Source organism: Papio anubis, chromosome 16 (genome assembly GCF_008728515.1).
Source record: "Papio anubis isolate 15944 chromosome 16, Panubis1.0, whole genome shotgun sequence".
Taxonomy (NCBI): domain Eukaryota; kingdom Metazoa; phylum Chordata; class Mammalia; order Primates; family Cercopithecidae; genus Papio; species Papio anubis.
Window position 1 is genome coordinate 62,895,623 of NC_044991.1, and position 10,072 is coordinate 62,905,694.

At 45.1% G+C, this 10,072-nt stretch overlaps 1 pseudogene; it reads left to right on the top strand.

Moving 5' to 3' along the window:
• The first annotated feature begins 8,108 nt into the window (after positions 1-8,108).
• On the top strand, positions 8,109-9,505 carry LOC101009790 (annotated as a pseudogene).
• The last annotated feature ends 567 nt before the right edge of the window (positions 9,506-10,072 follow it).

The window sequence follows — 10,072 nt, forward strand, 5'->3', positions numbered from 1 at the left end:
GTTTATCAGATACATGTGGTTTGGTTTTGTTTTTTGTCCCCAAAAATCTACAGCAAGTAGAATTGTTTGGTTTTTTAATTGAGACAGGATCTCATGCTGTCCCACAGGCTGAAGTGCAGTGGCATCATCATAGCTTACTGTAACCTTGCAGTCCTGGGCTCAAGCAATCTTCCCAGCTCAGCCTCCCAAGTAGCTAGAAATACAGGTGCACATCACCATGCCCAGCTAAATTTAAAAAAAAAAATTGGGGGCTGGGTGTGGTGACTCACGCCTATAATCCCAGCACTTTGGGAGGCCAAGATGGACGGATCACCTGAGATTGGGAGTTCGTGACCAGCCTGACCAACATAGAGAAACCCCATCTCTACTAAAAATACAAAATTAGCTAGGCATGGTGGCGCATGCCTGTAATCCCATCTATTTGGGAGGCTGAGGCAGGAAAATCGCTTGAACCCAGGAGGCGGAGGTTGTGGTGAGCCGAGATGGCGCCATTGCACTCCAGCAAGAGCAAAACTCCATCTCAAAAAAAAAAAAATTTTTTTTTTTTGTAGAGATTGGGGCTTCAAATGTGATGTTTTGATAAAGGCATGTTATCTGTAATAATCAAATCAGAGTAATTGGGGTAATCCAGCACCTCAAGCATTTATCATTTCCATTTTTTTGTTTGTTTGTTTGAGACAGAGTTTCACTCTTGTTGCCCAGGCTGGAGTACAATGGCGCGTTCTCGGCACTCTCTCTCTCTATATATATGTATGTGTATATGTGTGTGTGCATGTGTGTGTGTATGTGTATATATATATATGTATTTTTTTTTGAGATGGAGTCTCACTCTGTCGCCCAAGTTGGAGTGCAATGGCACAATCAGGCTCGCTGCAACCTCCGCCTCCCAGGTTCAAGCAATTCTCCTGCCTCAGCCTCCCGAGTAGCTGGGATTACAGGAGGACACCACCACACCCAGCTAATTTTTTATATTTTTGGTAGAGATAGGATTTCACCATGTTGCCCAGGCTGGTCTTGAACTCCTGACCGCAAGTGAATTGCCTGCCTCGGCCTCCCAAAGTGCTGGGATTACAGGCATGAGCCACCTTGCCCGGGCTATTTCTTTCTTGAAACAGTCTCACTTTGTCACCCATGCTAGAGTGCAGTGGCACAATCACAGCTCACTGCAGCCTTGACCTTCTGAGCTCAAGAGATCCTCCCATCTCAGCCTCCTGAGTAGCTAGGACTACAGGCACATGCCACCAGGCCCAGCTAATTTTAGTATTTTTTGTAGAGTTGGGTTTTTGCCATGTTGTCCAGGCTGGTCCCCAACTCCTGACTCAAGGGATCCTCTCCTGTATGCCTCCCTAAGTGCTGGGATTACAGGCGTGAGCCAGCGTGCCTGGCCCTTTTTTTTCCCCCCATATCACTAGGACAATGGGAAACTTAAGCCCATTTCATACAGATGTAATTAATTTTTTTTTTTGAGGCGGAGTCTCACACTGTCGCCCAGGCTGGAGTGCAGTGGTGCGATCTTGGCTCACTGCAAGCTCCGCCTCGCCTCCCGGGTTCACGCCATTCTCCTGGCTCAGCCTCCCGAATAGCTGGGGCTACAGGTGCCCACCACCGCGCCCGGCTAGTTTTTTGTATTTTTAGTAGAGACGGGGTTTCACTGTGTTGGCCAGGATGGTCTTGATCTCCTGACCTCATGATCCGCCCGCCTTGGCCTCCCAAAGTGCAGGGATTACAGGCGTGAGCCACCGCGCCCAGCCCAGATGTAATTAATTTTAACACTCATGTGACCTTTGCCTGATTTAGGCAGATGAAATTGTATCTCTCCACCCAGGTTCCTTCTGCACTTGATTATCTAATCAATCTCCTGACTAAATGAATTCTTTTAAATACATGCTTGTCTATTGGCCACAATGTCAAGGGTATTCTAGTGACATAGCCAAGGTTTTAACCTAAATTTGTGGATCATGTTTTTTGAAACGGTCTTGCACTGTCTCCCAGGCTGCTTGGAGTGCAGAGACTTAGTTATGGTTTACATGGTTTACATGCAGGCTCAAACTCTTGGGCTTAGCTTCCCAAAGTGAATTATTAGGGTCTTTTTTTGTTTGTTTTGTTTTGTTTGAGACAGAGTCTTGCTCTGTTGCCCAGGCTGTAGTGCAACCGTGGCTCACTGCAACCTCCACCTCCTGGGTTCAAGCGAGTCTCCTGCCTCAGCCTCCTAAAAAGCTGGGATTACGGGCACCTGCCACCATGCCCGGCTGATTTTTTTGTAGAGATGGGGTTTCACCATGTTGGCCAGGCTGGTTTCGAACTCCTGACCTCAGGTGATCCGCCCGCCTTGGCCTCCCAAAGTGCTGGGATTATGGGCATGAGCCACCATGCCCAGCCTGTCGTTTGTTTTTTTTTAGATGTAGTCACCCAAGCTGGAGTGCAGTGGCTTGATCTCAGCTCATTTCAATCTCCTCCTCCTAGGTCAAGTGATTCTCCTGCCTCAGCCTTCCAAAGCAGCTGGGACCATAGGTATGCACCACCATGCCTGGCTAATATTTGTATTTTTAGTAGAGACAGGATTTCACCATGTTGACCAGGCTGATCTTGAACTCCTGACCGCAGGTGATCGGCCCATGTTGGCCTCCCAAAGTGCTGGGATTACAGGCGTGAGCCACTACACCCAGCCTGGTTTTTTTGTTTGTGTCTTTGAGACAGTCTCACTCTGTTGCCCAGGCTGCAGTGCAGTGGCAAGATCTCAGCTCACTGCAACCTCCACCTCCTGGGTTCAAGCAATTCTCATGTCTCAGCCTCCTGAGTAGCTTTCAACCAAGTGGATTTCAACCAAGTGGGCCCAGCTAATTTTTGTATTGTTAGTACATATGGGGGTTTCGTCATGTCGACCCAGCTGGTCTCAAACTCCTGGCCTCAAGTGATCGGCCCTCCTTGGCCTCCTAAAGTGCTGGGATTACAGGTGTGAGTCGCCATGCCTCGCAGAGTGATTAGTTTTGAAGAAGAAATATAGGCTGGGCGCGGTGGCTCAAGCCTGCAATCCCAGCACTTTGGGAAGCCAAGGTAGGCAGATCACCTGAGGTAGGGAGTTTGAGACCAGCCTGACCAACATAGTGAAATCCTGTCTCTACCAAAAATACAAAAAATTAGCCAGGTGTGGTGGCCGGCAACTGTAATCCCAGCTACTCAGGAGGCTGAGGCAGGAGAATCACTTGAACCTGGGAGGCAGAGGCTGCAGTGAGCTGAGATCACGCCATTGCACTCCAGCTTGGGCGACAGTGGGAGACAGAGTCTCGCTCTGTCGTCCAGGCTGGAGTGCACCGGATCTCAGCTCACTGCAAGCTCTGCTTCCCGGGTTCACGCCATTCTCCTGCCTCAGCCTCCCGAGTAGCTGGGACTACAGGCACCCGCCACCTCGCCCGGCTAATTTTTTGTATTTTTTAGTAGAGACGGGGTTTCACCATGTTAGCCAGGATGGTCTCTATCTCCTGACTTCATGATCCGCCCGTCTCGGCCTCCCAAAGTGCTGGGATTACAGGCTTGAGCCCCCGCGCCCAGCCAAGAAGAAATCTTTCAAGGGTACATCCCTGGCTACTTCCTTGAGGGTGATACCACATTAACTTTGCTTGGGATCACTGTCAAAGAATCCTGTCCTCAAACTCAAGATAATTTCGTTAGCTCCTATGTGAACCAGATAGGGAAATAACTGATGCTTTCTGTCAGAGTTTCATCTTTGGTCAAAAAAGTAAAATGTTTTGAACTCATCATAGTTATGGCAATGAAGAAAGTTAAGGGGCACTTATAATAGCCGATGTATCCATTCCATGGCCAAAAGGATTGCCCAAAACGCTACTTTAGATTGAAAATAAAAGCAAAAAGATTCAATACATGGTAACATAAAATGTAATTTACAACACTCATTTAGAGCGTATCAATGAAATATACTGTTTACTGATTCATTCAATAAGTGTTTAGTACATTTGGTAGGCGAAATACTCATTAAGACAATTTGCAGCTGGGCGCAGTGGCTCATGCCTGTAATCCCAGCACTTTGGGAGACCGAGGCAGGTGGATCACGAGGTCAGGCGTTCAAGACCAGCCTGGCCAACATAGTGAAAACCCATCTCTACTAAAAATACAAAAAATTAGCTTGGCATGGTGGCAGGCACCTGTAATCCCAGCTGCTTAGGAGGCTGAATCGCTTGAACCTCGGAGGCAGAGGTTGCAGTGAGCTAACATTGCATCACTGCACTCCAGCCCAGGTGACGGTGTGAGACTCCAACTCAAAAAAAAAAAAAGACAATTTGTGAGCACAAAACTAATCAAAAGGATAATCCTTTTTCCTTCAAGAGTTTCCAGTTTATTGAGAGCACCTGAAGGAACATAAAACCATATTCAAGATATACTGTTTTGCATTGTACTAATAAGATTTTGCATAAGCTCAATGCTTTAAACATCAAAAGTCAGGATCTCAGCCAGTCATGGTGGCTCACACCTATAATGCCACCACTTTGGGAGGCCAAGGCAGAGGATCACTCGAACCCAGGAGTTTGAGACCACCGTGGTCATCATAGCAAGACCCTGTCTGAGAAAAAAGATGGAGTCTGGCAGTGTCTCCCAGCAGGCATTGTTTAGTGGCATGATCATAGCTCATTGCAACCTCAAACACCTGGGCTCAAGAGATTATCCCGCCTTAACCTACCAAGTAGCTAGGACTACAGGCATATGCCACTACACCTGGCTATTTTTTTCTTTTTTTTTTTTTTTTTGTCATAGAGACAGGATCTCTCTGTGTTGCCCAGTCTGGTTTTGAATTCCTGGTCTGAAGCAATCCTCCCACCTCAGTCTCCTAAAATGCCAGGATTATAGGTGTGAGCCACCTAACCTGGCTAATAGTATTAATAATAAAATATTTACATAGCACTTCACACATTATAAAGTTTTTTCTATATAAAATCCCATTTATTCCTCTAAATCAGTTTATTTCCTTTTTTTTTTTTTTTTTTTTTTGAGCCAGAGTTTCGCTCTTCCCCCGAGGCTGGAGTGCAGTGGTGCAATCTCCACTCACTGCAACCTCCTGGGTTCAAACAATTCTTCTGCCTCAGCCTCCCAAATAGTTGGGATTACAGGCACATGCCATCACGCCTGGCTAATTTATGTATTTTTAGTAGAGACTGGGTTTCACCATGTTGGTCAGGCTGGTCTCGAACTCCTGGTCTCAGGTGATCCGCCTGCCTCAGCCTCTCAAAGTGCTGGGATTACAGGCATGAGCCACTGCTCCCAGTCTTGTTTATTTCCTTGAATGAAATACATTGAAATGATCAGACTATAATGGAAGTGATCACGGAATCTGCTTCCAAAAGTAGCTGATTTATGTATTTTATTAGAGCAGTTAGGGAGATTTTTTTTCCAACATTTTATTATGAATATTCTCAAACAGAGGTTGAGAAAATAGTACAAATGCCCACCATCTATTTTACATTTAACATTTTTCAATGTCTGCTATATCACATATTCATCTATCCCTTTGTCCATCCATTCATCCAACTTAATTTTTGTATGCTTTTCAAAGCAAATTGCAGACATCAGTATACTTTATTTCTAAACACTTCAGCATTGCATAATCTTAACTACAGTTTAATAGTGTTCACAATGTTTTCAAATGGCATAATATTTACATATGGCAAAATGCACAAATCTTAAATGTACCAATAGATTAGTTCTGACAAATGCTTACAAATCGGGTAATGTTCTGTTAACTTTATTAAGTAAAGAAATGTCAGACACAGGCACAGAGGGTCAGAGAAAGCAGCATATTTTGTCCCAAAATATCCTGATTTGACAACCTGAGAAATGGATAAACCATTGCAAATTAGGAGGCAGAGTATTGTTTAAAAACATCTGCTAACAGAAGCAAAAATAATGCAATCGGGCACAGCATTGCAAAAGATTTAGGAATTAAGCAAATCTAGCAATAGAGAGGAAGATTCTGCTGACAAGGCATCACAGGATGGAGATATACCTTGAAAATGAAGGATGGCAAACAAAAGAAGCATCAACTCAACAGCGGTTTTGAATGAAAGGCCTGTGATTTCATGATATGAGTGAATGACCTTGTACAATAAATAGCCCAGAAAGACACAGCATCTCTGAAAGGATGTAGCTAATAGACTCATTCTTTTGGGGTCTGAAAAAATTAGTTTCTTAACAGTCATTTTCTGTGAGAGGTCTACAGACATACATCTTGCCCAAACATCTCTAAATAACCAGCTCCCTAGCCTATCTAGGTGGCAGTAAAACCTGTAATCTCAGCTACTCAGGAGGCTGAGGTGGGAGGACTTCTTGAGCCCCGGAATTCATGTACAGCCTGGGAAACACAGTGAGACTCCATCTCTAAAATAAGTGAAATAAATAACCAGTTCCCGTCTCAATATATAAATGAAACATCAGAGTTGGAATATATGCATCATAGACATTAATTATATGCTATTGTTGTAAAAGAAGCAAGGGATGCCAGGCTTTGGGAGGCTGAGGTGGCGGATCATGAGGTCAGGAGTTCGAGACCAGCCTGACCAACATGGTGAAACCCTGTCTCTACCAAAAATACAAAAATTAGCCAGGCAAGGTGTTGCGCACCCGTAATCCCAGCTACTCGGGAAGCTGAGGCAGGAGAACTGCTTGAACCCAAGAGGTGGAGGTTGCAGTGGGTGGAGATTGCGCCACTCCACTCTAGACTAAACAAACACCAGGCCGGGCGCGGTGGCTCAAGCCTGTAATCCCAGCACTTTGGGAGGCCGAGACGGGCGGATCACGAGGTCAGGAGATCGAGACCATCCTGGCTAACACGGTGAAACCCCGTCTCTACTAAAAAAAAAAAAATACAAAAAACTAGCCGGGCGGGGCGGCGGGCGCCTGTAGTCCCAGCTACTCGGGAGGCTGAGGCAGGAGAATGGCGTGAACCCGGGAGGTGGAGCTTGCAGTGAGCTGAGATCCGGCCACTGCACTTCAGCCTGGGCACAGAGCGAGACTCTGTCTCAAAAAAAAAAAAAAAAACAAAAAAAAAAAACAACAAACACCAAAAACCAACATGGGATTTTGGTAAGAACGTGGAGAAATTGGAACCCTTATAGTTTAGTGGTATCGATGGATGATGTAGCTGCTATAGAGAACAGTTTTGGCAGTTACTCAAAAAGTTAAACATAGAGTTACCCTATTACCCAGCAAATACACTCCTAGGCATAACAAAATAATTTAAAACAGACATTCGGCTGGGCGCAGTGGTTCACACCTGTAATCCCAGCACTTTGGGAGGCTGAGGCGGGCAGATCACTTGAGAGGAGTTCGAGACCAGCCTGATCAACATGGTGAAACCCTGTCTCTACCAAAAATACAAACATTAGCCAGGCATGGTGGCACCTATAATCCTAGCTACTTCGGAGGCTGAGGTGGGAGGATCACTTGAACCTAGGAGGTGGAGGTTGCAGTGAGCCAAGATCACACCACTGCACTCCAGTCTGGGAGACAGAGCAAGACTCCATCTCAAAACAAAAAAACAGACAGTCAAATAATTACTCATACACAAATGTTCATAGCCGCATTGCTCACCATAGCCAAAAAATGAAAACAACCCAAATGCCTATCAACTGATGAATGGATAAACAAAATGTAGTATATTCAGACAATGGAATATTATTCTGCCATAAAAACGAAATACTGATACATGCTATAATGTAGATGAACCTTGAAAACGCTGTGTTAAGTGAAAGAAGCCAGACACAAAAGGTCACATACTGTATGAAACCATTTATATGAAACATCCAGAATAGATAAATCCATAGAGACAGAAATCAGATTGGTGGGCCGAGTGCAGTGGCTCATGCCTGTAATCCCAGCACTCTGGGGGGCTGAGGCGGGCAGATCACGAGGTCAGGAGATCGAGACCATCCTGGTTAACACGGTGAAATCCCATCCCTTCTAAAATTACAAAAAATTAGTCGGGCGTGGTGGCAGGTGCGTGTAATCCCAGCTACTCAGGAGGCTGAGGCAGAAGAATCGCTTGAACCCAGGAGGGGGAGGTTACAGTGAGCCAACGTAGCGCAACTGCACTCCAGTCTGGGTGACAGAGGGAGACTCCGTCTCAAAAAAAGAAAGAAAGAAAGAAAGGAACCAGTTTGGTATTTGCCAGGAGCTGGGAGGAAGGAGGAATGTGGGGTGACTACTTAATGGCTATAAGGTTTCCTGTTGGGATAACAAGAATTTACCAGAACTAGATCCACCTAGTTAAGAGTTGCAGGTAGTGGTAGCGATGGACGCTCTGGATCGAGTTGTAAAGCCCAAAAGGAAAACAGCCAAGAGATTCCTTGAGAAAAGAGAACCAAAACTCAATGAAAATATTTAAAATGCCATGCTGATTAAAGGGGGAAATGCAAATGTAACAGTGACACAAGTACTTAAAGATGTGTGTGCACTGAAAAAACCATACGGTGTACTGTATAAAAAGAAAAATATTAGAAGACCTTTTGAGGATCAGACGTCACTGGAATTCTTTTCAAATAAGTCAGATTGTTCTTTTTTCATGTTTGGCTCCTGTAATAAGAAGCAGCCAGGCCGGACGTGGTGGCTCATGCCTGTAATCCCAGCACTTTGGGAGGCTAAGACAGGCGGATCACAAGGTCAGGAGATAGAGACCCTCCTGGCTAACGTGGTGAAACCCGATCTCTACTAAAAATACAAAAAAATTAGTCGGGTGTGATGGCAGGTGCCTGTAGTCCCAGTTACTCAGGAGGCTGAGGCAGGATAATGGCATGAACTCGGGAGGCAGAGCTGGCAGTGAGCTCAGATAGCACCACTGCACTCCAGCCGGGATGACAGAGTGAGACTCTGTCTCAAAAAAAAAGAGAAGCAGCCATATAATCTAGTAATAGGTCGTATGTATGACTACCAGGTGCTGGATGTGATTGAATTAGGTATTGAGAATTTTGTCTCTCTAAAATACATTAAGAACAGTAAATGTCCTGAGGGAACAAAACCCATGCTAATATTTACTGGTGATGATTTCAATGTAACAGAAGATTATAGAAGACTAAAAAGTCTTCTTGTTGATTTGAGGCCCCACGGTATCAAATATCTGCCTGGCTGGATTAGAGTATGTTCTGCACTTCACTGCACTGAATGGGAAGATTACTTTTGAAGCTATAAGTTGCTGTTGAAGAAATCTGGTTGCAGAACACCACAGATTGAATTGGAAGAAATGGGACCCTCATTAGATCTGGTTCTGAGGAGGACACACCTGGCATCAGATGACTTTTATAAATTATCTTTGAAAATGCCAAAACCTCCCAAACCAAAGAAGAAGAAAACTATCTCCAATGATACTTTTGGTACAACTTGTGGAAGGATTCATACGTAGAAGCAAGACCTAAGCAAACTACAAACCAGGAAAATGAAGGGGTTGAAGAAGCGACCTGCAGAAAGGATAACAGAAGACCAGGAGAAAAAGTAAAAAAGAATTTAAGGCCGGGCGCGGTGGCTCAAGCCTGTAATCCCAGCACTTTGGGAGGCCGAGATGGGCGGATCACGAGGTCAGGAGATCGAGACCATCCTGGCTAACACGGTGAAACCCCGTCTCTACTAAGAAATACAAAAAATAGCCGGGCGAGGTGGCGGGCACCTGTAGTCCCAGCTACTCGGGAGGCTGAGGCCGGAGAATGGCGTGAACCCGGGAGGCGGAGCTTGCAGTGAGCTGAGATCCAGCCACTGCACTCCAGCCTGGGCAACAGAGCGAGACTCCGTCTCAAAAAAAAAAAAAAAAAAAAAAAGAATTTAAAAGAAATGATGGGGGGAAAAAAAAGAATTTACCAGAACTAAACATTGGAGAAGGTTGCACAACACTGTGGAAGTAAATGCCAAGAATTGAACACTTTAATATGATTAATGGTTAATTTTATTTTACGCGAATCTTATCTCAATAAAAAGAGAATAAACTGGGTGCAGTAGTTCATGCCTGTAATCCCGGTACTTTGGGAGGCCAAGGCGGGAAGATTGCTTGAGATTAGGAGTTCTCAAGACCAGCCTGAGCAAC